The 25,409-nt window shown below is 37.0% G+C and overlaps 1 protein-coding gene and 1 pseudogene across 18 annotated transcripts in view; both read left to right on the plus strand.

Moving 5' to 3' along the window:
• Positions 1–23,490, plus strand: part of LOC112925084 (F-actin-capping protein subunit alpha-1-like) — an 88,288-nt pseudogene extending 64,798 nt beyond the window's left edge.
• The window catches only part of CDH18 (cadherin 18), a 948,807-nt gene that overhangs the window by 314,530 nt on the left and 608,868 nt on the right, over positions 1–25,409 (plus strand). The gene's annotated exons all lie outside the window — the stretch shown is intronic.

A 25,409-nucleotide genomic window follows, 5' to 3' on the forward strand; every position in this document is an offset into this window, starting at 1 on the left:
GGACCCTGAGAATAGGTCCTGAGCTGAAGGCAGACGCTCAACCACTGAGCCACCCAGGCACCCCGATTAAAAAGATTTTTTTTTTTTGATTGCTGACAAGAGATGTAGAAATAGAACAAAACTGGAAAGATATTTACGGCGCTGCATTATATGGGGAAGATGTAATGAATAAGGCATGTATTTGACTTTATATTCATATTGGAGATTTCTTAGATCAAAAATGGTACTCCTGATCATCTGCATAAATTAATAATCAAATCATGACAGTTACTTTCTTTGTTTTACCTTGTGTCTCAGTGTCTATCTACTAAAATCCCCTCATTAAAGCTTCACATAGGATTGGGGAAATGTTGTCCATATGGTTTTTGAAGACTCATATTCCTAGATGAGTTTTCCATCATGTTAAAATTATGTTAGAAAATCAATAACTGAGACTCTTCCATCATTACAGTTCCCTGGATTTTCATCATCATTTGTTCCCAAGCAATTAAGGAAAACTGTTTCCAAAGGCCATTCAAAGAAAGAAAATGCTTAAATTTAGTGTATATATATTTACACAAGTCCATCTTTTATTACCTCCTATGGCAATTACTATATTATAAATCTTGAGGAATATTCATTAGATAAAATCAGAAGTAACCAAAAGAACCCTGAAGAGGGATGAATCCTACAATTTATAGTTTACGCACTCATTCAACAAATAGTCACTGAATCGACACTTGGTGCCCAATAGGCATCTTGGCACAAAAGTAACAGTGTTGAGGGAGCTGTCTCTGGATTCAAAGAGCAACTAACCATTCAAGTTAAAGAGTCAAGTGCTTGCCAATGAATTTCTGTCAAATGCACTCAGTGGTATATTAAAGGAGAGCAGAGGGCCTGGGGAAATGAAGATAAGGAATTGGCCACTTATGGTGGAGGATGATGGCCCAAAGTCATCAACGCTGCATGCAGTCTTGTCTTTGGCTTCCATTGTTACTTGTTTTCACTTTTTTCTTTGTCTTAATTTTTACTTCTCTATTTAGAAAATATCTTGTCCCATTATGCCCTCGATCGACATAAACATAGAACATTAAAGTAAGTGTGAATATTATCTTCTTAAAATTTATTAATACAATAAAATTTTCATTAAAATTATTCTTTTTACATAAAATAGCCCATCATTCTGCCAAATCTGTGGTACTCGATGTTAGTTGTTCGGAAAGTAAATTGACAACATTTTTAAGACTGTTTTCGTATGCATGAATATAAGCTACTACACCTATACATGTAAGGTTATTTTGAATTCTAAAAGGAAATTAATAACAATAATAGTAGTAATAACAGCCAACACATAGGATATGTTCTATGCCAGGCACTATTCTTAGTACCTGGCATTTAGTAATTGTTTTAATTCCCACTCATAAGGAGGTTATAAGATGGATAGTTAATATCACGATTTTACAGATGAAGAAACTGAGGACTCACAGAGTTTAAAACCTGCCCAGGGTCATAGAAATAGTAAGAGAAAGGACCAGGATTGACTTGAGGCACTCTGGCCCCACAGCCTGTACCCTTTGACACTATGCTACAGCCATTATCCTAGAGAAAGTTATACATTTGCATTTTCTCATCATTAAAAATCAGAGGGTGTGTTTCACTGTTAACCCTTAAGATAACATTTTTGGTTTTGGGGGTTTTTTTTAGAACATTTTTGTTTGAAAAGAATCAATGTTCATTTTCATTAGTTTTTTCTTCTTAAATGTAAATATTTTTTTCTTCTTTTTCTTTTTGGATGTAAAAGATTTTCAAAGACAGACTCATAAAAGCAGATAACTCATGTGTATTAATTTTGCTCTCACAGACTGACAGGCCTCGTGGCAACGTATGTTGTCATGTTCAAGGGCCCTTGTACAATTTGGGGCAGAGAATTAGGGAAAAGAATAAACTTCAAGGCCAGACAAGCATGGATTCAGATTATGAGTCTGAAAATTACTATGTGGCCTTAGGCTTCTTACCACCCTGACTCCCAATTTCCTCAGCAATGGGATTAGGCAGTCATAGGTTATCTGGGGGACCAACTCAGAATGACACTAATGGTGCATTAACCAAAGCAGGATCTAGATATTTGGATGACTTTTGTTTAAATCCTATGAAGTTCCCATTCCCACAGATTAAAACCATATTAATTATATGTTACTGTGTAACAAACACATGGAATAATTTGAAGCAAGTATGGTTTGTTATATTTTATAATTCTAGAGATTGAGTGATTCTACTTCTCCATCATTAGTTATGATTGCCTGTATGATTGCATTCAGTTGGGAAATCAGCTGGGACACATTGTTTCTCCTCCTTGAGATTTCTCACTCTATATAGCGTCTCATCCCAAGGCCTCTCAATGGGCACGACCCACCCCACCACCCCAGCAAGATGTTCTGTGATTTCTCATAATTTGGCATCATGATACCAAGAGGAATTTTTTTAAAGCAACAGACCTCAACATGTGAATACTTAACCAAGTATCTGTGTGTTTGTTAGCTGATATCCATTGACTGGAGCAAATCACAGAGTCAAGCCCAGACAAAATGTGGAAAGGTTTTTCCCAAGATGTTTACTTGGATGCCACAAGTGGAACAGCCTGGTGCACTTTTGAATATTGATTTTATATGGTTTGAGCCATGTAGGCAGGAGACACTCTCTATAATCCCTACATTTAATTTAGGATATTTGAACCACTGTGAAAATTAAAGTGCAGCAGGAGAGATGCCCTCCTTCCCCTCTGATAACTGGCCTCATGATACGTGAGTAGAGAAGTAGAGGTTCAGTGTAAATGAAGGAAGTCAAGAAGCTTCCATGGATAAGCTCACAGGCTTCATATACAAGTATTAGCAAATAATCACTTGACTAATTTGTGTGTCAGTGTTCTGCTCATATCCTCGTGGCTAATTTTTTCATGTCCACATACATCAGTAATTGGCATCTGGTGACTCTTCCCTCCAATTACCAACACCTGCATCTGTTTTCCAGAGTTGCCCTCAGGCTGTCCCAACCTTCTTGGCCTTCAGTCTAGAAGAATAGGATCCTCTCACCCTGTCAGCATGTGCACTCTTGCTTTTAACCAGTGAATGAGGGGCACAGGGAAATAAATCTTCCCTGATTAAAGAATGTTGAGATATGACTAAAGTTTTCTCCAAATCTCCTCTATCAAAATGAACCAAGCTTACCTTGTTGACCTCGCTAGACTTCCTTGGTTTCTTTGCTCCCTAATCCTACTTTTCATCAACTTGACCAATGTTACATCCATGGGAATTCTTCTTAATGAATTAAACTTTTATATAATTCCATATCTCAAGGTCTGGAGAATAAAATCTAAGACACCTGGTGATGGTAGCACATAATTTAGTTAATTCCTGATTATCTGTTAAGCTCTAAACACTATGTTTATAATAAGTGAAAAAAGAAACGAAGTCCTTTTCAACTTGTTTAATAGTTCCAGACTTCTCCAGAAGTTTTGCTGCGGGTTGCCTGTAGGGCTCAGCTGATTAAGTGACTGCCTCTTAATTTCAGCTCAGGTCATGATCTCAGGGTCCTGGGATCAAGCACCATTTCAGGCTCCTTGCTAATCAGGAATCAGCTTGAAGATTTCTCTCCTCCCCCTGCTTTCTCCCACCTCACATGTGGATACATGCATTCTCTCTCTCTCTCTCTCTCTCTCAAATACATACATACAAAGTTTTACTGGTTTGTTTTCCCTTCATTTTAGGAATACTTCTTGGTTTTTGGTATACCATATTTTTGGGGGGTTCAGAAGTAGAATTCAGTGGCTCCGTTATGGCATATTTTTTAAAAAATATTTTATTTACTTGAGAGAGAGAGAAAGAGAGAGATACCTGTGTGGCTCAGTGGTTGAACGTCTACCTTCACCTCAGGTCACAATCCTGGAGTCCTGGGATCGAGTTCTGCATGGAGCTCCCCACAGGGAGCCTACTTCTCCCTCTGCCTGTGTCTGCCTCTTTCTCTGTGTCTCTTATGAATAAATGAATAAAATCTTAAAAGAGAGACAGAGAGAGAGAAAGAGCAAGCACACAGGAGCAGGGGGAGGGGAAGAGGGAGAAGCAGACCCCCCTACTGAGCAGGAAACCTGAAGCTGGGCTTGATCCCAGGACCCTGGGATCATGACCTGAGCCAAAGACAGGTGCTGAACCGACTGAGCCATCCAGGTGCCCCTAACTTTTCATTTCTAAATCATTTTTAAAACTATCAAAAATTCCTGGAAGAGTCTTCAGATTTAATATGTGTTTGCTATTTTTTACTATTTTTAATATTTTTTCATTAATATACTTGTTTAAACTCCCTTTCTTTTATTTAGAACATACGTGAGTACTTTGTAATGACCTACAACTCACCTCGCTATACACTGTTTTACGTAGCTATTGGTTTCTCTAAATTTAAATCATACTCTTGCCTTTTCAGGTGGAAATCCACTAGTCTTATTTGTGCTTTCTCTTTTGAATGACTGTCAACTCCCCCTCAAATGATATAATTAACGCAGCTCTGTCTATAAGCAGAGTCATTCAATTGTGAGAACACTGATTTATTGTCAGAAGATCCAGGATGAAAATTTTAGTTCTTCCATTGACTTTTTCTCTGCAATGCTTCCATTTTCTCATCTGTAAAGAATGAAAATATTTACTCTCCCCACCTTCTAGTTATCTTGAGTCACTCAAGTCTATGTGGGAATGCTTTGGGAAATTACAATGCAGGGGAAGGCATTACTATTATTGTCTGCACACCTTTCCTGTTCTTACATATTTTCCATTCACTCTTTTGCCACCTGGTGTGTGAGAAAGTGAGACACACTTCTTTAGAACAAGAGAGACATAGAGAGAGACTCTATTTGCACTAAGTATTGAAGAAAGCTTTGTTCTAACACCTGCTACAGGTATTTCAGGATTTTTTTTTTTTCTTAATTAGAACTTAGAAGGAATGAGTTCATTTATCTTCAATTAACTATCAGAGGAAAGGAAAGTGGGAAAGACTGTAGTATTAGAAAAAAAAATTAAAAAAAAAGACTGTTGTATTAGGGTTTTCCAAAGAAACAGAAACAATGGGACATATAGATAGATATAGATGGTTATATATAGATACGGATATAGATATAGATATAGATAGATGGATATAGATATAGATATAGATATAGATATAGATATAGATAGATATAGATATAGATAGATATAGATATAGATATAGATAGATATAGACATAGATGGATATAGATATAGATATAATCTTTGGAGATATAGCTCCAAAGAGATTTATTATAAAGGATTAGGTCATGTAATAATGGAGGCTAAGAAATCCCAAAGTTTGCAGTGTGTAAGCTTGAGACTCAAGGGAGAAAGATGGTCTAGTTCGAGCCTAAGTCCAAACTGACAGCCAGGAAAACTGGGAGTATAAGTTCCAGCCTGGAAGTCCACAGGCTTATGTCCCAAGAAGAGCTGACATTTCACGTTGACTCTGAAGGAGGGAAAAATCATTCCAGACCTCTGGTGTCTTTATGTAAGGAGCTTAGAACTTGCCACTCCATCCTAAGAACCAGTAAAAAAAAAAAAAAAAAAAAAAAAAAAAAACTGAAAGAAAATCAACTCTTCTTGGATCTGTAAGAAAGGAGAGGACTTAAGGTAGGTCACTGCTCCCAGAATTAGAGAGACAGACAAGTGAATACAGGGAGTCACAGTTTCCTTCAGCAGAGACTCACATATGGAAAATGCCACGAAGACCAGTGCCAGTGTAGTAAAAAATTTACACATTGCTGGAGGCTTAATGAAAATAAGTTTGAGAGTTAAAAATGTCAGGAGAACCCACTCATACAGGAGCCCACATGGTGTTGTTAAATTTACAACGTTCACAGCATAGGAGAAAAAAAAAAAAATTCTCTCATGCTTCCAGCAGGGGGAGTGCAAAAGAAACAACAGTTCTGAAATATGCCAGAGCACTCAGGGCTTCTTAACAAGGCCTGCCCTCAGGGAAAACTAATTAACAAGGCCCTGCTTCTGTGAAAGACCACAGCTAATACCCTCAATGATGAAAACCTGAGAGCTCTTCCACAGGAACAAGACTGGGATGTCCATGCTCAACTTTGTTATTTAACATAGTACTGGAAGTCCAGACCTTGGTAATCAGACAAAAAAAAGAAATAAAAACATCCAAATCAGGAAGGAAGAAGCCAAACTTCACTATTCCCAGGGAACTGACACTCTGTGCTGAAAACCCAAAAGACTCCACCAAGAAATTGCTAGAACTGATACAATTTCAGTAAACTCAAAGGATACAGAATCAACATACAAGAATCTATGACATTTCTATACTTCAATATTGAAGTACCAACCAGAAAGATCAAGGAATTGATCCAGTGTACAATTGCATCCAAAACCATAAGGAATACATCTAACCAAAGAGGTGAAAGCCTTGAAAACTACAGAATACTTAGGAAAGAAATGGAAGATAATGTAAAGAAATGGAAAAACATTCCATGTTCATGGATTGGAAGAACAAATATTGTGAAAATGTTTATACTATCCAAAATCTATAAAGAACTTACCACACTCAACACTGCCCCGCCCCCTGCCCCCTGGCCCAAAATAATCCAGTTAAGAAATGGGCAGAAGACATGAATAAATATTTTTCCAAAGAAGACATAGAGATGGCTAACAGACCCATGGAAAAATGCTCAACATCGCTCATCATCAAGGGAATGCAAATACAAACTACAATGAGATACCACTTCACATCTGTCAGAATGCCTAAAATGAACAAAACAGGAGACAACAGAGGGAAGCCCTCTTACTCAGCTGGTGGGAATGTAAACTGATAGAGACCTCTGGAAAATTGTATGGAGGTTCCTCAATAAGTAAAAAATAGAACTAGGGATCCCTGGGTGGTGCAGCGGTTTAGCACCTGCCTTTGGCCCAGGGCGCGATCCTGGAGACCCGGGATCGAATCCCACATCGGGCTGCCGGTGCATGGAGCTTGCTTCTCCCTCTGCCTGTGTCTCTGCCTCTCTCTCTCTCTCTGTATGACTATCATAAATAAATAAATTGAAAAAAAATTAAAAAAAAATAGAACTAACCTATGATCCAGCAATTGCAGTGCTAGGTATTTACCCAAAAGATACAAAAACACTGGTTCAAAAGGACACCTTGATTACAGCAGCATTATCAACAAGAGCCAAATTATAGAAGAGCCCAAATGTCCATTGATTACGGAATGGATAAAGAAGTTTTATATATAAAACTTTATATATATATATAAAGAAGAAGTTGATATGTATATATATATATTCTTAGCCACAGATAAAAATGAAATCTTGCCATTTCCAATAATGTGGATGGAACTAGTGTGTATTATGCTATGCTAAGCAGAACAATTCAGAGAAAGTAAAAACCATATGACTTCACTCATATGTGGAATTTAAGAAACAAAGCAGATGAACTTAGGGAAAGGGGGGAAGGAGAGGGACACAAACCATGAGACTCTGAACTATAGAGAACAAACTGAGGATGGAGGATGGGCTAAATGGATATTAAGGAGAGCACTGGTTGTGATGAGCACTGACTGCTATATGTAAGTGATGAAGCATTAAATTGTACTCCTGGAATCAATACTATGTGTTAGCTAAGTAGAATTTAAATAAACTTTTGAAACAGGGATGCCTGGGTGGCTTAGCGGTTGAGCATCTGCCTTTGGCTCAAGGTGTGATCCTGGGATCCTGGGACTGAGTCCCCACATCAGGCTTCCTGCATGGAGCCTGCTTCTCCTACTGCCTGTGTCTCTGCCTCTCTCTGTGTCTCTCATGAATAAATAAATAAATTCTTAAAAAAACAAGTGTGAAACAAATAACAAGGGCTTAACTTGCTGGAGAAACTAACTGACCTGGGGAAGACAATACCCAACACCCTGTCCCACCTAAGGGGAGAGAAACAACAACCACAACAACAACAACAACAGCAGCAGCAGAGGCACCTGGGTGGCTCAGTGGTTGAGTATCTACCTTTAGGTCAGGTTGTGATCTGGGGGTCCTGGGATCGAGTCCCACCCATATCATGTTCCCTGCAGGGAGCCTGCTTCTCCCTTGCCTATGTCCCTACCATCCTCACTGTGTATCTAATGAATAAATAAATAAAATATTTTTTAAAAGTAAAAAGTATTCGTGAATTTTGCAATGCAGACACAAATTTTAACTTAAAAATTGAGACTTAATCATAGGACTATGGAAAACTTTCCTCAAACTTCAGTACCCTTTTACTAAAGGCCTTATATTCACAAGCAGAACATTTTAACAGATACATCATGCCATGTAATCTAGAAAAAAATAACAGGAAATTCCAAAAGGCAAAAACTAAAACTAAAAATAAATTGAAGGGGCAGCCCAGGTGGCTCAGGGGTTTAGCGCTGCCTTTAACCCAGGGTGTGATCCTGGAGTCTGGGGATCGAGTCCCACATCGGGCTCCTTGTATGGGTCCTGCTTCCCCCTCTGCCTGCATCTCTGCCTCTCTCTCTCTGGGTCTCTCATGAATAAATAAATAAAATCTTAAAAGAAAAATAAATTGAAGACTCAGGATAAGGATGAGAACCACAAAATAGGGATGTTGGAATTATCACAGCAAAAATTTAAAACAGCTATGATTAATATCCTAAGGGCTCTAATGGATAAAGCAAAGGCGCAGATGGATGGAATGTCTGCAGAGACACAGAAATCCAAAGAAATGACCAAAAATAAATGCTAGACATTAAAAACAATGTAACATAAATGAAGAATCCTCCTGATAGGCTTATTTGTAGACTGTATATGGCTGAGAAAGCATCTCTGAGCAAGAGGACAGAACTGGACCTCAAAAATCAAAAAGCAAGGGGAAAAAAGACTGAAGAGAAATCCACAGAATGTCCAAAGACTGTGGGACCACTGCAAAAGGTGCTGCATACAAGCAATGTTTCCTTCCAACCATAAGGACAAGAGGGAAAGGGACAGAGAAACATTTGAAACAATAATGAGTAAAAGTTTCCCCAGATTTATGTCAGACACCATACTATAGATTCAGGGAACTCAGAGAATACCAATCAAAGTAAATCTCAAAAAATTGCACGTAGGCATATTATTTTCAAACTGTAGAAAATAAAAGATAATGAAAAACTTTTGGAAAAAAGCCAAAGCGGGGTTGGGGAACCACTTTATCTAGAGAGGAACAAAGATGGGAATTAGATCTGATTTCCCCCCAGAAACCATGCAAGTAAATAGTGAGTGAAGTATTTAAAGTGCTGAGAGAAAAAAAAAAAAAAAAAGAAAGAAAGAAAAAAAACCCCACCAATATAGAATTTTGTAGGCTGCAAAACTATCACTAAAAGCAAAGGAGAGAAACTTATCTGACAAACACAAATTAAACTATCTGTTGCCAAATTTCATAACCTAGATGAAAACAACCAATTCCTTGAAAGATGTAGCTGCCAAATTCACACAAGAAAAAATAAGCAATCTAAATAGATCTATATCTATTAAATAAATTGAGTCAATAATTAATAACCTTGCAAGACAGAAAGTGCCAAATCCAGAGGATTTACTGGTGAATTTTACCAAATATTTTAGGAATAAATTATGCCAGAAATCTACAATCTCTTTTAGAAGTAGAAACAGAGGAAAGGAAGGCCTGGGTGGTTCAGCGGCTGAGTGTCTGCCTTCAGCTCAGCTTGTGACCCCGGGTCTGGGGATGAAGTCCCACATGAGGCTCCCTGTGAGGAGCCTGGTTCTCCCTCTGCCTGTGTCTCTGCATCTCTGCCTGTGTCTCTCATGAATGAACAAATAAAATTTAAAAAAACAAAAACAAAACAGAGAAACAGAGGAAATACCTTTTTTAACTCCTTTTAAGGGACCAGTATTACCCTAGTACTAAATTCAAAGACACTACAAGAAAAGAAAATGAAAGTCACTGTCTCTAATTAATATACATGCAGAAATTCTCAACAAAATATTAACAATTCATATTTGGCAATGTATAAAAAGAATTATGCACCATGAATAAGTGGGATTTATCCCAGGCTGGTTCAACATTTGAAAATCAATTAATATTATCCATTGCATTAACAGGTTAAAAGAGAAAAATCACATGGTCATATAATAAATGCCAAAAAAAAAAGTATTTGAGAAAATATAACACCCATTCGTGATGAAAACTCTCAATTAACTAGAAATAAAAGGGAACTATCTCCACTTGATAAAGAATATCTACAGAAACCCTATGGCTAATCTGCTTGATGAGAAACAGATATGTCTCCTCTCACCATTCCTTTTAACATTGTACTGGAAGCTTGAGATAATGCAATAAGACAAGAAAAGGAAATAAAAGCATATAGATTGAGAGGAAGAAATGAATCCATCTTTGTCCACAGATGACATAATCATCCACATAGAAAATCCAAAAGAATTGACCAAACAAATAAACAAACAAAAAAAACCCTAAAACTAACATGCAGTTATAGAAAGGGACAGGATAAAAGGTTAATATTTAAACGTCAATTGCTGGGGCACCTGGGTGGCTCAGTGGTTCAGCGTCTGCCTTTGACTCAGATTGTGATCCCAGGGTCCTGTGATCAAGTCCCGCATCGGGTTCCCCACAGGGAGCCTGATTCGCCTGCTATCTATGTCTCTACCTCTCTTTCTGTGTCTCTCATGAATAAATAAACAAAATATTTTTTAAAAAGTCAATTGCTTCCCCATATACCACCAGAAACCAGGTGTATTAGAAATTGAATTAACAAAACAAACAAATCCCACAGTATTATTTATATTGACATCTCCTAAAAATAAAATGTTTAGGTATGAATCTAAGAAAATATGTGCAAGATCTATGTGAGGAAAACTACAAAACTCTGCTGAACTGACTAAAGAATAACTAAATAGGTGTTTCATGTTCATAGATAGGAATACTTAATATTGTCGAGATGTCAGTTCTTCTAAACTTTATACATTTTTTAAAGATTTTATTTATTTATTCGAGAGAGACAGAGATATAGGCAGAGGGAGAAGCAGGCTCCTTGTGGGGAACCTGGTACGGGGCTTGATCCCAGGACCCCAGGATCATGAACTGAGCTGAAGGCAGATGCTCAATCACTGAGCCACCCAGGTGCCCATCAACTTACTTTATAAATTAAATGCAATCCTGCTCCAAATCCCAGTAAGCTTTTGTGTGGATATCAACAAATTGATTCTAAAGTGTATTTGAAGAACCAAAAGACCTATAATTCCTCATGCATACTAAAATAGAACTATCGGGATCCCTGGGTGGTGCAGCGGTTTAGCGCCTGCCTTTGGCCCAGGGCGCGATCCTGGAGACCCGGGATCGAATCCCACATCGGGCTCCCGGTGCATGGAGCCTGCTTCTCCCTCTGCCTATGTCTCTGCCTCTCTCTCTCTCTGTGTGTGTGTGACTATCATAAATAAATAAATAAATAAAAAATTAAAAAAAAATGAATTAAAAAAAAATAAATAAAATAAAATAGAACTATCAAGCCATGAAAAGACATGGAGGAAACTTAAATGCATATTACTAAGTGAAAAAAAGTCAAAGTAAAATGTGACATTCTGCGTGATTCCAACTATATGATGTCCTAAATAAGGCAAAATTATGGTGGCAGTAAATAGGTCAGTGGTTGCCAGGGGTTGTAAGCAGGGAAGTGGGGATAGTTAGGTGAAGTATATTGGATTTTTACCACAGTGAGACTACTCCATAGTGATGGGTAGTCCATAGTGATGGGTACATGTCATTATACATTTGTCCAGACACATAGAATGTGCAACACCAAGAGTGACTTGTAATCCAAATTATAACCTTTGGGTGATTATGATGTGTTAATGTACGTTCATCAATTGTAACAAATGGACCATTTGGTTGGAGATACCGACAATGTGGGGAACTGTGGATGTGAAGGGAGGGACAGCGGTATATAGGAAATCTCTCAACTTGCTCAATTTTGCTTTGAAACTAAGACTGCTGTTAAAAAATGAAATAGTCTTAAAAATGGGAAAACAACAAACAAGCAATGTCACAGTTTAGCAGGCAGAAGGAGTTCCCCTCTCTTTAGGAGAAGTCAGCCAATTTTTCTGTTCAAGCTTCAATTGACTGGATGAAAGCCACAGATATGGGGGAAGCCAACCTACTTTACTACCATTCAAATGTCTACAGATTCAAATGCTAATCTCATCCCAAAAAAAACGCACTCACAGACATACCTAGGGAAATGTTAGGTGAAATATCTGGGCACCTCATAGTTCAGTCAAGATGAAATATAAAATTAATCCTCATAACTGGTGAGAAGAAAAAGAAAAACTAGCTATAGAAATTGATAGTTTTCTACATGGGATGTTAGGTGCTCATATTTTCAAGTTAACAATTTGTTTGAAATTGAATTTATATAAGAACTCAGTTGGGTAATGAGCTCAAATACAAACACAAATGCCTGGTTCTCCTCCCTTTCCCAGCAGTCTGTTGGGATCCTGTGCTAACGGTGCCTTGATCATAGCAGATGTGCCATATAATTTTTTTCTTTGAGTAGTTAAAATGGCCAGTGTATTTCCACCAGTACTATCCTCTGTAGGAAAATTATCTTGATATTAACAGAATTCTGAAACTGATACGAGTGTATTTTTAATACTTTTAAGCAAATAAAACTTCAGAGCAGAACAAACTCATGTTAAATTATTTGATGCTTCTCACAAGTCTAATCATATCCATCATGAGTTTTTTTTTAATTTCCAAGTGCCCTTATTTATTAAAATAAGAAATGAAGAGAAGCCAAAAATTCAAAAAGTGCAATACCAAAATAAGCTTATTTTAAAAGGAATTACTTGGAGTGCTTCTTATTATGGTAGCAGAGAAAATACAGTATTTCTGTTGGTTTTTAATATAAATTGATATTTTCTCAGGACACTGCAAACACTTTGAAAATTAACTTGCCAGAACCTCTTAGGCTGAAAAATTAATTCGTTTCCAAAAAAAATATGACAGAGTAATTTTTAGCTGACAGATTTAGGGTTTTTCTCAACTAAAGGACTTTTCAAATCACCATTTTAATCTCTGAATGAAAATAACCACATGAAGCAAGATAGGCCACATCTACCTTCTAAATTTATGTAAAGCATAGACTATATGTAAATATCTTCCAACACCCTTAACTCAGTATTTTACCCTCGTTCCAATTAGTTAGAGGTGAAGAATTTGTCCAGAATTACTGAAAGACTGAAAGGTGAAAATTCACAGTTGGATTGTAACCCTATGGGAGAGTAAGAAAAGTAACTTCGAGAAAATTATTGAATCCATGAAAATGTTATGGAAACTAAACATAGATTCTGTTTTCTTTAAAGAATGCACTCCTTGGAAGCAAGCCTTATTAAGGTGAAATAATTAGCTCAGTCAATGAGAAACAGAAAGCAATGGTTGATTCGCATCTTATGCTGCTAAAGGAATTATTTTTTATTAAACATAAGAAAAATGCAACCAGGTATCTGAAAACGATTTTCAAAATAACCATTCCTAACTGTTTAGCAGATAAATCCCCAAAACTCAGTGGCTTACGTGGTTGCTCTAACCTAGCAGAGTCCTGGGAAGTTGGCAGGTAGGATTCGCTTCATGGAGTCATCCAGGATCTCACGTTATGCTGTGACTCTTCTATGTTTATCAGAAAACTTTGAGATCAGTCCTGCATCTGCATCCTCTAGTGGCTGAGAAGAGAGCAGGAGGGGGTTGGGGAGTGGGGGAGATGAAGACACACTCTCTCTTAAAGTGCCCCAGAATAGTAGTGACATTTTCTACTCCCACCCCAATCATGAGAAATAGTTAAAAGTCCTGTAAGGATGTCAGTGTGGATGAGAAATAGAGTTTAGCTCTAAGCCCAGGAAGGGCTTGGGGAGCCAGTAGCCCATCTTGGCAACACTGAAAAACCAGTCGGAAAGGAATGCACAATCAAGCCTAACAGGATCAATGGGCCCTTCGATGATGACTAGCCTGTGACACAAATATTAACTGGAAGAAAAAGTAACAGTAATATCACCCAAAATAAAAACTTAATTTAACATTTAACTTTATCAGGAACAGCAGGAGGCTGCAAGATAGTTGGATTGTAGGATCATAACATTTAGTGCAGACTCATGTGTGTGTGTGGTAGTAGGACTAGAGCTTCAACAGGTGACTTACGTTGCCTTATTTCCCCCTCCTTTTCCTCTTCTTCTTTCTCCTTGTTTTATTTAATACTTTTATTTATTTATTCATGAGAGACACAGAGAGGCAGAGACACAGGCAGAGGGAAAAGCAGCTCCAAATGTTTCCTAGTCTATCTGTAAAAATAGAAAGAGCCCAATTTTAATTTAAATGTGATGCTTGGGAGTCCTGGGTGGTTGAGCGTCTGCCTTCGGCTGTGGTTGCGATCCCTAGGTCCTGGGATTGAGTCCCGCATCAGGCTCCCTGTGGGAGTCTGCTTCTCCCTCTGCCTGTGTCTCTGCCTCTTTCTCTCTCTGTGTCTCTCATTAATAAATAAAAATAAATAAATAAATGTGATGCTTGCTCATTGTAAAAAAACTAAACAAAATGTAACAAAATACTATAAAATTATGATAAGTCTTTTTTTTAAATTTTATTTTATTTAGTCATGAGAGCCACAGAGAGAGAGAGAGAGAGAGAGAGAGGCAGAGACACAGGCAGAGGGAGAAGCAGGCTCCATGCAGGGAGCCCGATGTGGGACTCAATCCTGGGACTCCAGGATCTCACCCTGGGCCAAAGGCAGGTGCTAAAACCACTGGGCCACCCAGGGATCCCCATAAATGTGATAAAAGTCTTAAAAATTCTAATCCCATCATTCAGAGATTATTGCTATTTACTATTTTGGCAAACACTCATCTTTATATTCATCCATATTTTTGTTATTATTAAAATGAGATCATTCTTTATATAGTGTTTTGTACAGATTTTGTTTTTCCTTAGAAATACAGTGGAGGGGCACCTGGGTGGTTCATAGTTGAGCTTCTGCCTTTGGCTCTGGTTGTGATCTTGGAGTCCTGGGATTGAGTCCTGCATTGGGCTCCCCACAGGGAGCCTGCTTCTCCCTCTGCCTCTCTCTCTCTCTCTCTCTCTCTCTCTCTGTGTGTGTGTGTGTGTGTGTGTGTGTCTCATGGGTAAATAAGTAAAATCTTAAAAAAAAAAGAATTTCATTATTTAAAAAAAAGCAGAATCAAGTTGGACAATAGGTAAGACAAATCCTACACCCAAAGTGGCTGACATATTTTCATTCCCATTGGCCCCCAAATGTAAATAGTTTGAGATAAACACCAATAGCTACAAGAACAATTGTTATAAAAAAGTCACATGGAAGAAAATCATGGGATAGCTCTTAATGGCTGAGCACTGAGCATCATCATCATGTACAAACTGTAAGACTCAGGGAGCAATCCTAACACAGCACCTGAAACTGGTGGTTTTGGAGGTTGATAGCACTTGACGCTTCCAATTCCCAATGAATGCAGTGAGATAAAGGAAAGTCGCTAGTGCTCAAGTAGTGGAGGTATTTATGCACATGAACCCTAGAAACTAAGGAACCCCAGAGCTCTCTCAAGTCAAGCTAAGGAGGAGAATATCCCCAACTGGACCACATAGTGAGCAAAGAATTAGGATAGTTCAGATGAGATGGTTAATACCTCCAGAAGGTGAATCCTACTGTTTTAATCCACGGGAGAGGAGAAGACAGGGAACCTGAGGGTGGTGGCCCTAGAAAAGTGATATTGGTCCATTCCTTTCTTAGATTACTTTCTTAGAAGTAATTGAAATTCATCTCATGCATCCCAGAGCAGTGAAAAAAGATTATGGCTTTGTCCTTTAAAAGCTACAGAAAAAAAGAAAAAGGAGGAAGAGATTAGCCTCTTACAAATGAAAAAGGTGCATTAGAAATTCATGTTAACAAAGCAAGTGAAAAATACAGCCTCATATTTTGAAATGAATGAAGAGAAATAAAGGAAATGACAGAAGTTATGAGCCAACAACATAGATCAGAAGTATACAAGAGCAGTGATCAGAGAAAATAAAAACATGAAAACAGAAGTAAATGAACTTAGGTAAAAATTAGAAGAGAGACACCTGGGTGGCTAAGTTGGTAGAGCATCCCACTCTTGACCACGGGTCTTGATCTTAGGGTTGTGAGTTCAAATTCTGCATTGGGCATGGAGCCTACTTAAAAAAAAAAAAAGAATTAGAATGAAGATAAAACCAAATACACATAATATACCTCTCTGAAGAAGAAAATGAAATAAATGGAATAGAAGAAATACTAAAAAGTATAATCCAAGAAAATTCCTGGAATCAACAACAAATAAAAAGATGTGAAACTACATAATGACAGAGCACTATGCGTTTCTTACACTAGTGTTTCCAGCATGAAGACATATTCAAGTAAAATAGTTAGACTTGAAGTAAAAGTAAAAGTTCCTGGAAGCATCTAGACTAGAGTATGGAAGTTTTGGGGTTCCAATTCAAACTAAGATGGAGACTAGCCAAGAAAAGGAATATTTATGTTTTAATTAGAGAAACAACATGAACATGATTGGACATGTAATATTAGATCAAGGGGATCCTGGGGATTTGGGGGAGAGTAAGTTTCTGATGCTACCTATGTTAGAAAAGAGGGGTTCTTGCCATTTACAGGCACACTGAAATATTCATACATAAATTAATATGCTGTTACCATTTGCCTCAAATTTACCCGGGAGTAAGTGGTGTGTAGATACAATAATACTGGCCGTGGGTTAAATATTATAAAAGCGGAGTGGTGGATCCATGGGAGCTCATTACACTTTTTTATCTTTTGCAATATTTTTTTAAAAAATATTCCCTACAAAAACTATTTTTTTCAAAAATGGATTGTTTTTCTTTACTACTTTCAAATGGTTTTCCCATAGCCTATATTTGGATTTAGACTTTCCAATGTATTGAATTTAATTTCTCCACATCATAAATTACTTTTGCACATTGAATCATGTTCTTAGTCAAAATTCTCCATTTCAGGTCTGTCCCCCAAAGTTTTAGCCACCACTACCTAAATTGATCTCCTTAAACAAATTACTATTTTCTCTCAATTCAAGCTATCCAGAATGAATGAAAATATTCTTAAACTAGGTCTGTATATATAACCCCATTCCTCTTAGTGAGGAAAATGTATAGTATTTTTTAATTGATTATCTAGTTTAAGCACTAGAAACCAAGAAATAATTTATTTGTCTAGATTCCCAAACTGAGTTTATGGTTTTTTTGTAATAATCTATCATTTTTTTAATAATCTATCATTTTTGTTCAATTTATAGGCATTTTTGTTGTTGTTCCCAGTAATCTAATCTGCATAATCTAATCAGTGATACTTTAAAATGCAAACCTGACCATGTCACCTTCCTGCTGGAAACTCCTCCAGGGCTTCGTAATTTCCTGCTTTTATATTATAAAGACAGAGCTGTTTAATGTACTACGTTCTCTACCCTGTCAGACCCCTTCAGCCTCCTCTTTCCCATCCTCCAGCATCATGCTTTCCTTTTGGTTGATCTCCCTCCATTACAGCGCAAGGCCTCCTGCCTGGACTGCTTCCTGCAGGCTTTCATTTACTTAATTCTTGGTGTCATATGCCAGTCACACTTAAAATTCTGTCCTTTAAAGGAAATGGATCCCAGGACTCTCTAGAAACATAATCTCAAAGACACTTCAAAATTGCAATCTGTAGAGTCCACAAATGATTTTTTAAAGGAATACGGTGCAATCACAAGTGGAACCAAAGAAGAATAGCGTTAGCAATGGTAACAGAATAGGATAAAAGCAAGCATTGAGGAGTACGAACTGCCAGTGCAGGCTGCCACTACGAAAAATCTTAAATGGCTTAGTGTCTAAGCTCAGAGAGCAGAGGTTTATACGATGCTGCTGATATAGAAGTTTCCAGCAAACTTGATTGGCCTTAGGTGAAAGCACATGTAATAAATCCAGCAGTCATGGTGTGGTAATAAGCAATTGTTATTAAACATTTCCGTTCTCCTATGTAAAGATGAAAATTGAATCAAAATATTCAGAGAACTGTGAATGTTTCTGTATTTGTTTCTTTATCAAGCCAAACCATTTTAACTGCATCCTTGATAATATTTTCTACCAATTTGTTACTGGGCTATTAAAATGGAATTTTGTACATTCACCCCTTTTACACTTAGAAGTTTACTTTTAGTTTAATTTGAGCAAGATATAGATGTTTAATTTGAGCAAGATATAGATTTCTCTTTATTATTATATTATTTATTATATATTATTTCTATAATTTGATATATAGTTTAATTTGAGCAAGATATAGATTTCTCTTTAAGAGAAATATGTAAGTGTATAAGCAAAACTTAATGGAAATATAACACTAAAATAATTTATTTAAAAATATTCATTGTTTAATACTCAAGTTATCAAACTGTTGGATAAAAGTAGCAGAGTTTAAAGAAATATACCTTTCAGTTCTTTTGGGTATAAAAAATACTGGCCATTCTGATTTCATTCATTACAAACTTCTCTGGTTCAATTAAAAAGTTAATAAACCTGGAATTCCATATTTTGCCAACATATTACTGAATTTGTTCCCTAAATGACTTGTATAATATTCAATAACAGAGAGGATGACTTTAAGAATGGGTAAAATGCATGAGGCTAAGCAAACTTTGAAAAGGATCAGGAGCTAATTTAACTTAAAATATCCTGAGTAATTTAGAGTGACACTTAACAAAATCTTTCTGCTTGTACAATTGAAAGAATTGGCCCGTAAGGTAGGAGCTGAAGAACATTCAGTATTATTAATGCTACCCAAGAAACTACTTTCTTGACTTCAAATGGAACAAATGTCATTGAAAAGTTTCAATGCACTCCACAGAATATAATTCAAATTAAGGTCCTCTCCTGGTTTGAGAATCTCTTAGAAATGTAAAAAAATTCCTGCCTCTATTAATAAAAGATAAAAAGTACAGTGCAACTTTCCATCTTATTTAATATTTGTGTCATTTAAAAGTCGTCCAGAATATGCTTTCAGAAAGCCAAATATGTATATATACCACACACCAGACATACACCAGTTTAGTAACTGTTTTATAATATAACCTTATTTTGTATAGTCTATCACTTCAAATTAGATCCTGTATCTTACAGAATCATCTATAGGTGTTTGATCATGCATATTGAATTTATCCAATGGTATCTGCCTCTCACAAATACTATTTATCTGAAGACATGATTACATAAATTTGAGAATTTTGCAACCTGTTCAATAATAATTTTTCCGTTTTCCATTAATTTACAGAACACATTTATTTCCTGGATTGGTTTACTTTTAGCTCTGTTGTGATTATAATTAGCTATATATTAAAGTGTGCTACACTTTGGCAAGTTGGACCAATATTGACAGACTCAGGAAAAACAAATTGCTACAAATTTTTATACATGTACAAAATACCTCATTGATTTTTAAGGATTTTTTATTTATTTACTTATTTGAGAAAGAGAGAGAGAGAGAGAGAGAATGAATGAGGTTAGAGGCAGAGAGAGATGCAGAGAAGCAGACTCCCTGAAGAGCTGGGAGCTGGCCATGGGGCTCAGTCTCACAACCCTGAGGTCATGACCTGAGCCGGAATCACGACTTGATTGCTTAACGCACTGAGCCACGCAGGAGTCCCCTCACTGAATTTTGGAAGTCACATTGCTCATCGTTCGACAATTTTAAAAACATTATTTCTAATTAGCACTGCTATGACAAACATCCTTGCCTTGTGTAGCAATTTTAATGTTATTATCTTAAAGCAATGGGTAAAGGATCTTGCAGTTTCATCAAACGAAATACAAACATATGTGAAATTAGCTTAGAAACCTCAAGAAAATCATATATATATGTGTCATATATATATGATATATATGATATATATGTGATATATATCCCTTAATTTATAAACATAGAATTTATTTATAATCCTAAAAATGCTTTAATGTTAATAGTGATAACATTCCACTAAAATATTGATCATGATAATTTCCTATACAGAAATAAAACATCTAATACATTTATTTACCTTGAAAAATAAATGACTAGTTTCTCCCCAATATTTGGTAACAAACTGTCTACAACAAATGAGAATTCGCCATCCCTTATCTGTCCATTCAAAATATACTAGTGTATTCTTAGCTACGTATTTGTTGTTGGCCGTCCCAGATCCACACCCCACGTTTGTAAACCCAGCTCTCTGGCCCAGGAAGCTGACCTATATGGGCTACGCCCTTGCTGTGTATCTGTTGAGTTGTCACTTGATCTCCCTGGCAGAGGATCCCGGGGAAAAAGCCGAGTGAGAGCAGAGTGTCTCTACCCACCACCACTTGAGGTTGCCTCTTTGTGGCTCTATTCTTGACCCATGTATCCAGCTCCACTCAAAGGGGGCTTCCTTGTGTGACTTTCTCTACCTTGTTCCCTTGGGCCTGGGAGTAGTGGCAGCCTATTGATCACATGATCACATGACTCTTTGTAAAAAAAAAAAAAAAAGTCTTTTGCAAATACATTCTGTTTGAATGATCCCAACTTTAGGTGTCGCATCAGTGTCCTGCTGTGGCCGGCCTAAAACTACTGTCTACCACGCACCCAGTGTGGTTAATGTCAAGACAGTTCTCTTTTATTTGTTTATTTATTTATTCATTATGCACGTATTCTTATTTATTCATCCATTCACTCATTTATTTTATATTTTTTTTATTTTATATTTTAAGTGGAACAAATGCCTCGTGATTTCTTTTCTTGCATCTTTATGTAAAATTAGCTCTAAAGGCATCAATCTCTGTCCTTCTCCCATACCACTCATCCCAAATATTCAAAATATCAATCTATAAAAGCAAAAAAAAAAAAAAAAAAAAGTCTGTAAAAGCAAAAACCACAAGAAGTCCCAGGAATTTGGAAATTTAAGATATGCGAGGATATCTTGTCATGGTATTCTCCTTTCCATGTGAGAGCAGAGCATGTCCTTTGTGTATAAACTCAACATGAAATACAGAGCATCTTCCCTCATTAAACACTGTTCAGATGTTTTTGACTAGAAATGAATTCATTATGATGATAATTTTCTAAAAACCAAATAATGTGAAATGCCAATGGGGATTGTTAAAAAGGGATTTTTGTCTTTTTGTGTGTATGGTTCATAGTTACAACAGTATAAAAAATCATTCTTCAAGAAGAGTAAAAGAAGCTATGTTTCCATCTCATTATTTTTAAAAATATTGTTATATAATATTTTAAAGGTAATTACAGGATACTTTTGGGATTAAGAAACATTAAAAAAATTTAAAAGCATTTAGACATAAATGGCTTTAAATATTTAAAACCTTGGGCATAAAAATTCAGGGGGCACCGGGGTGGCTCAGTCAGTTGAGTGTCATGATCCCATGATCATGGGATCAGACCCCATGTTGTGCTCCCTGCTGGGTGGGGAGCCTGCTTCTCCCTCTTCTGCCTGCTCATGCTCTTTGTCACTACCTCTTCTCTCGCATATAAATAAATAAAACCTTTTAAAAATTCAAACTTGCTATTTGCAAAAATATTCCTTATTTATTCAATTTTTAAAAAAATGTTATAACATTAATTCTAATTCTTGAAACAGACTATACATGATATTTATCAATTTATCATAATCCTATGAGATAAATGACAATACTTTATAAAGTTTGGATTAGAATTCAGGGACATAAAAAAAGTGACATAAAAAATATCCTAAATATAGAAGATTAGGACAATAAAAATATGAAATATAAGACTAGTGTTACTTTTCTATTTCCTTCCTTCCCCTAACTTGAACTAGCCTCATCAAGACTTTTTTGGATTTTAGATTGAGTTTAAGTCCATTTACAATATAGGAGATGCTATGCCTGATTCTTTGAAATATTGGTGCCATTTAATTGCAGTTTTGTCTGAAAATAGTATCTTAGAAGACGTTTATCTTCCCTAAAGGAATTCTAACTGGGGCTTGCTTTGCTTCAAATGTTGACTTTATTATTCAAGGGCTCTTTATAAGTTTTCCCCATTTCTCCGGATACAATTATCATATATAGAGAATTAATCAGTCAACTTCTTTCTCTCTCTCTTAGGCATACATACACACAATGGCTCAAATACAGACAGGAAATATATTCTAGAGATTTTAGGATAATGGGTAAAATTATAGTTAAGGAGAATGAGGATGATGAGCAACTGAATGCAAATATAATAATAGATGTTTTATAAAGGCTATTGGAGCAAATAAAACCAAGATTATTTTTGAGGAATATATCTTCTCTCCTGAAATAAAGAAATAAACTTCACTGCAAACATTAATATTAGACTGAATACTTTTCCCTTATTCTTGATTTATTCAAGCATTTAGTAAATGTTCAAGAAGCCTTTTGCTAAGGCATCATTGTCCGTAAAGTTTATTTGAATTTAAGTAAATTAAGTAATGACCGACACTGTCTTTTACTCATCTCTCTACCCTCAGAGTGTAGCCCATTCTGGGGAAAGTAATAGATACTCAGTTAAGTGTCTATAATTAACTTAACTATTGACACGTATACTATACAATGAGGTTAATATCCTTAAGGAGTAAGCAGGATTCTAAAAGTAGAAAATTCAAGAGCAGCCCAATCCCACCAACTTGGAGAATCTGGTGTTGTAGGAAAAGAAGGTGCACAAAGCTGCTGAAATCCTCACTCATGCATCCCCAGGGGAATTTAATGATGTGTTCGAGGATGTCCGGCTACTACTTCAAAATGACAATCTACTTAGTGAAAGGGCAGCACATGCATTTGCACCAGTTCATGGCTGAGAAGATAGAAGGATACGAAGATCAAGTCTTACTTAGAGAACTCAGTGGCCTGAGTACTAGCAGGTTTTGAGATCCAAGAAACATTTCCTTTAAGTTTGATCAGTTACAAAAGAAGCAAAAGACACCCACCCAGCCGGGGGCATAGATGGAGGTAGGAAGTCTTAGAGAGAATCCTGTGACCGTGACTTAAGGGTCTCTGTGAAAGGTCATTACTCCAATGGCTTCTGTACTCTTGATGCTAAAACTCTAGATGGGCAACAGACCATTGTCGGCTGTTTCGAAAGCCACTAGTTTTGGTCTAAAGATTTCTGGAATGGTTGCTGGTCATCAGCATGGAAGTTCACCATCACAGCACCTACAGCCTAGATCGCTGGAGCACCTGACAGATTCTCCGGCATGTTCAATTGGTTAGTCAGAAAGACGTAGGGGATTCAGTGACTGTTTCGAATGAAGTCCAAACTGCCAAGGAGTTGATGAAAATCAGAGAGCATGCAGAAAATGAGTACCAGAGAGTGACCAGTGACAACTATCAAACTGTCAGATGCCACATCCAAGGCTTTGGGCCAAATCGACTGAAACAAGACTGGTGAAGAAAGTAAGTATGAATGTAAGGATTCTTCCGTATGTAGGACAAAAAGAGTCAACATGTTGTCATATGATGAACAAGTGATTTATAAACAAGAGCGATAGTTTTCCAGGGTTTTCATTAACAGATTTTCTAGCCTCATGGAATACTCTATCCAGCCTCATGGAATCCGGTAGCACTGTCTTGGTTCTCTTGTGTTCTCTGCCTTGTAATTTTCTGTTTTCACTATATCTACTTGTCACTTTTTAAAAATTCTGCCACATTTAATGATGAAGAGAGAGATGTATTATCCTGAGTTGTTTTACTGTCAAAAAAATTTCCTCGCCTCGAAGCCCTGTTACCATATAGGTGGTTAACACGCTCAGTACTCTTTTACCCTGTCCTTCAGGGTGCTTGTGGTATGTCAGTGATTTTTACTCAACACCAACCACTAAAGAAGCTACGCTATAAACTAGCTGAATGGAAGACACACTCATCCTTCTCCCTCCAACGGCTTTGATCGTCATTTATAACCTCTCATAACTGGTGGGAGGGGTGGCATCTTGGTCACACAGTCGGTTAAATGACCGACTCTTGATTTCAGCTCAGGTCATGACCTGAGGGTCGTGAGATGGAGCCCCGTGTGGAGCTCTGTGATGGGTGGCAAGGAGCCTGCTTACCTTTCTCTCTCTCTCTCCCTCTCCCTCTGCCTCTCCCCTTGCACATGTACCCTCTCTCTCTCTACCCCTCCCTCTATGTCTCTCTCTCTCAAAAAAAATATAGACATCTCATAACTATAGTTTTCAAAAGTTTAGATTGGGCTTCTCAAGTCCATTTATGGGAACAAAGGAAGTTTTCTGGAAATTCCATTATAGCAAACTTCTCTGGGGAAGTTGTATTCAAATCCAGGGTCTTAAACCACATTCCCTGTACATGAAGGCATTTGCTTTCTTCTCTTTCCTCATTGTCTCCTTCCCGGGTACCATTACAGTTATAGACCTCAAGCTGCATTTGTATAAGAGTTTTACCCTTTTATTATTATTATGTTTTTATTATCCAAGAACTACTGACATACTAGGGATATAGTAGAGTATGAAATTTGAAAAATGCAGATGATAAAGGAATAATAGGTATCTCATGTTTTAATACATTGTGGTGGGATTGTGCTATAAGCAAACAAGTCAAATAACTGTAAATTACAAACTAAAACTGAAGATGAACCAAAGTGAAAGGGGTACATTCCAGGCCATATCTTTGTACGGTAACCTGTTATTTCAGGGAATACTAGTGGTTTGTTCTAAGTAGGATGTAAAACTTGTTCCAGATCACTCTTCCTCAGGCCTGCCTGCCAAAAACTCAAATGTAGCTCTGATGTAGCAATTCTTCCCAGGTATATTGGCAGGTATATGTGTGATCTCAGCATACACAGGCGACAGAATTATGATATGATAATCGCTAATGGTCGATTTATTTATATTGTTTACACTTCCATGAGCAGGCCTTAAGGGAAGGTCAGTTTATTTTTTTTTTAATTTTTATTTATTTATGATAGTCACGGAGGGAGAGAGAGAGAGGCAGAGACATAGGCAAAGGGAGAAGCAGGCTCCATGCACCGGGAGCCCGATGTGGGATTCAATCCCGGGTCTCCAGGATCGCGCCCTGGGCCAAAGGCAGGTGCTAAACCGCTGCACCACCCAGGGATCCCGGGAAGGTCAGTTTAAAACAAAAAAGCAAAAAATAAAACAAAACAATAAAAAAAAAAAAAACAGTGTCTTCCTACCTATCTCCAAATACATGTCAAAAAAGAAGAGGGTTTGTGCTTCAGCTTTGTTTTTGTTCAGTAATACAGTCAAGCAATTTGGTTTCCAAGTGACCCTTGAGCTGTGGAAGCATTTTTTTTTTATTTCAAATGAAATGTATTTGCATTAAAAAGTAAAAGTAAGA

The sequence above is a fragment of the Vulpes vulpes genome, chromosome 4 (genome assembly GCF_048418805.1).
Source record: "Vulpes vulpes isolate BD-2025 chromosome 4, VulVul3, whole genome shotgun sequence".
In the NCBI taxonomy this organism is placed as follows: domain Eukaryota; kingdom Metazoa; phylum Chordata; class Mammalia; order Carnivora; family Canidae; genus Vulpes; species Vulpes vulpes.